We start from the raw sequence: 4,039 nt of genomic DNA on the forward strand, positions 1-4,039 counted from the left end.
TCTTATGAGACAGACACAGTGCTAGGCCCATAGTAAGTGTTCAGTAAAATTCCTTATTCCTTATGCGCTAAGATTTCCGAATTATAACCCCCCATTAGGTAATGTGTAGCTATGCTTTTAGCCGTATCAATTACCCAAATTTACATTTTCTAAAGTAAAAAAGTAGATTGTGATCTCAAGCACAAGCATCTAAACATATGGAAGAGAGTGTGGACAATGAAAAATATGGGAGGCATATTGAGAGAAATTAAATGCCTGTGGCGAAGAACAGCAGTTTGATTCAGATATAAAACTTTGAAAATCCAAATGAAAGCCAAGAGCTGACTATAAAACCAAGGTACAACAATAAAATACCTACCTAAATAAGGATACAAAGCACAGATAAGAGAGGTAAATATGGCTTCTGGAGAACACAAACACAAAAGCAAAAAATGTTAACAACAGGGGAGGAAAAGGCTAAAACAATGGTCTTATGGGCGATTCTTTTTTACATTTCCTAGAAATTAGTAATAACTCCTCTCATAATCCTTGAAAGGACATGAATGTATTTGTATTTGTCTCTCTTCCTTTCTACGGCATATTCCCTATGTGTTCAGGTTGAATATCTCATTCCTACCCTAGATAACTGTGTTTTGCTCTGAGGTAGTCAGTAATGGCTTGTTTTTCTTCCATTTCATTCACCCATTGGTTCATTCAACAAGCAGGCACGGAGTTTCTCAGAGACCTGGCTACTTACTTTCAGAGCTGAGTTTTAATATCATGAAAATGCATGTTTATTTATGTAATATACTCCAAGAGGAAAATAGATTTTTATATATAGATCTTCACTAAAGCATGTCATGTGTAAATCGTGAGACCCCTTAACTTTATGAGGTCAGCACCTAAGCCACTACACGGTTATTGATCTGGAGAAGCTATCTACTGCAGCATTTCTATTTTTCTTTAAACTTAAAAAAAATAGATTTATTAATTAATTTATTTATTTTTGGCTGCATTGGGTCTTCATTGCGGTGTGCGGGCTTCTCATTGTGGTGGCTTCTCTTGTTGTGGAGCACCGGCTCTAGGCGCGTGGGCTTCAGTAGTTGCAGCACACTGGCTCAGTAGTTGTGGCACGCGGGCTCTAGAGCGCAGGCTCAGTAGTTGTGGCGCACGGGCTTAGTTGCTCTGTGGCACGTGGGATCTTCCCGGACCAGGGCTCGAACCCGTGTCCCCTGCATTGGCAGGGGGATTCTTAACCACTGCGCCACCAGGGAAGCCCGGCATGCTGTCACTCTTATACTTCAAGAAATGCTTGCAGTAGGGCTTCCCTGGTGGCGCAGTGGTTAGGAATCCGCCTGACGATGCAGGGGACACGGGTTCAAAATATAGGAAATATTCCTATTTCCATCCTTCTCCAATCAAGAGGTAACTCTTGGGGGTAGGGTGGGGGTGGGGCTCGGGGGGCAAAAAAGAGGTCAGTCTCCTTCCAAGGTGAAATGATCTGGCCAGGAGTTCGAAATAGTACTCTCACTCTGTGAGGGGGCCTTGGCTGTCTTCCAGAAGCCGTTGTCTCTTTATCTGTAAGAAAGTGTCTGCTTGCTGTTCTTCCCTTCTGATACCTTTCTCCATACAAGAGGTTGAGATTAACTCTGGAAATCTCAAGGCAAGCTATAACCCCACGGACACGGTGGAAGAGGTCTGCCTTGAAAGTACTCTTGGAGAAAATGAGTGATCTGTGTACCTGGATTGGTTGGAAAGGGCAGGGGTCCCATAGTCTTTTGCCTGCTGTGACTCCATAGTTTCCAGAACATGATTTTTGTGGCTTTAACCATGAGATTTTTCCCCCCAAGTTTTAATTTTGTATTAATCCACTGATCCTAGCATTTTTTTTTTTTAAACCCTGAGGTTTCTAAATGGCATCAGCCTCAGATTCAAAAAGAGCCCTGATTCCTGAGTGCTTTGCTCAGACAGACCTGTCAGCTGCTGAAGTCTGTTCTCCCGACACCCAGGGCTGGGCGGCATTGTTAGCATCCCAGATTCAGCGGGCCTTTGAAGCATTCCTTCAACTCTCAAACAGCAGTTTCTGGGGTAGGCTGCTGTCTCAGCGTGCTGCCTGTTTTACCCTGCGCAGCTGCAATGAATCGAGTCGAAATGTTGCCGGGATGACTGTGTGCCAGATGACACTGATGAACTTGCTCTAGAAGTCAAATGTCACATCTGGAAGGCCCAGCGCTCACGGCTGGGCTAAAAGCCAGGCACCAGCACCGCAGGTTCATTCCACATGTGCTGCCCTGAGTCCAGGACTGCAGTTCCAGTTTGCTATTCGACCGCCACTCTGCCTTCCCCGCTACCTGTTGGTCTTCTTGATTTGGTCACCTGTTTGTCAATTAGAGCATCACTAGTAAGAATTTCAGGCAGTTTTCACTCCCAGGTTTGCTGAAAGGATCGCCACCAATGCAGAATGCCCCAGCGGCCCTAAAAATATAGACAGGGCTCTAATTGAAAGCACTGTACTTTCACAGTGTGTAGTGGGACACCTGAGTTCTAGTCCTGGCTCTTGACATTGTGTTACTTTGGGCCTGGCATTATCTTGGCCTCAATTGCCTCATCTGTTAAATGGGTAGAGGAGTTTGGATGGTGTCTAAGGGCCTTTGCAGCTCAGACGTTCTTAGATTGGACTGTAAGCCTTCAGAAGTGGTTTAGAAATTATAATTAAGCAATTTTGCGAACTGGTCTGTCATGGTACAGGAAAGTTGGGGAGAAAACTTTTCTTTCTCCCTTGGCAGAGAAAATTGGACACTTTGTTCCTGTCAGCATTTAGCAACTAATATTCAAAAGAACCCAAAACAGTCATACTTAAACAGCAAGTTGAAATGACCGCACTACATTAACACACTTTTCTTCACTCAGCAAGAGTTCTATTTTAATCTGTCACTCTCAATATTGTTGCAGCAGCATATTTCAGCCAATTTAGGTTAAGTAGCTACAGCGATTTTTGAAAGCATTAATGATTCTTATATGGCGACTGCAAATGCTCTAGGTAGACTCTAGCGAGGGCCTGGATCCAAAGCCGCTGGCTCTTAGGTGGGCTTAAAGGCCCCGTATGTTTAGTGGTGGTAACATGCCACACGTGGGTCCTAATGAATCCAGTCATTTTTGAGCTTATGGGGAAAAAGGTTGTGGATTTCAGACTGATGGGCCCAGGAGCTCCTCCCTCTGCCACAGGGAAGACCAATCACAGGAGGTATAAGGCCATGCCCCCATGGCTGCCTTTGTAAGGGGTGGTCTCCATGGCAACAAGGCCAGAGTGGCTCCCTTTTCTCAATTGCAGAGCACTGGGCCTACAGACCTTTCCTCATTCAAATTTGAAGTAATGTGTTTCCATGCATGAATCAGTACCCTCCTTACCCTAGGGCGGACCATTGCAGTGTCTCCTCTCTCTCCTTTAGCCAACAGTAGCCGAACTGATTTCTTTTGTTTGTGCATGAAACCTCGATCCCAGGCATTATTTTTATTTAAGTGTGTCCTCTTCCCCTGATACTCAATACAAGACTAATTCCTATTGTGGGATAAACATGGGCTCAGATTCAGCTAACATTTACTGAGCAACTACTGTGTAGTAGTGTAGTAGGCACTGACAAGACAATTCACATACATTATTTTAGTTAACTCACAAAATATATAAATGTGAACTTAAATTGTAATGAACACTCTTGGTGTTTGGCATACAGTAATCACTCCTTGTATATTTGTTGAATAAAGGAATGGAAGAACACGAACCCACCAACTATCACAGGGTCAACAAGGGCCTTTGGAGAGCATCCTGTCAAACTCCCTCATTGCACAATGGAGAAATCAAAGCATAAAATGTGGAGTGACTTATCCAAGGGCATATTCACAGCTGTTTAGACTCAATCCTCCCGTGTGGATCCAGACCACTGTCCTCACCAGGGCACACACACATGCTGCCTCCCATGAAAGCTGGGTGACAGCAGACCATCAAATCTCTGCTGTGTCATATGGCACTTGGACACATTCTTCTGAGTGTCCTGCCGTATGT

The sequence above is a fragment of the Lipotes vexillifer genome, unplaced genomic scaffold (genome assembly GCF_000442215.2).
Source record: "Lipotes vexillifer unplaced genomic scaffold, Lipotes_vexillifer_v1.1 scaffold1114, whole genome shotgun sequence".
In the NCBI taxonomy this organism is placed as follows: domain Eukaryota; kingdom Metazoa; phylum Chordata; class Mammalia; order Artiodactyla; family Lipotidae; genus Lipotes; species Lipotes vexillifer.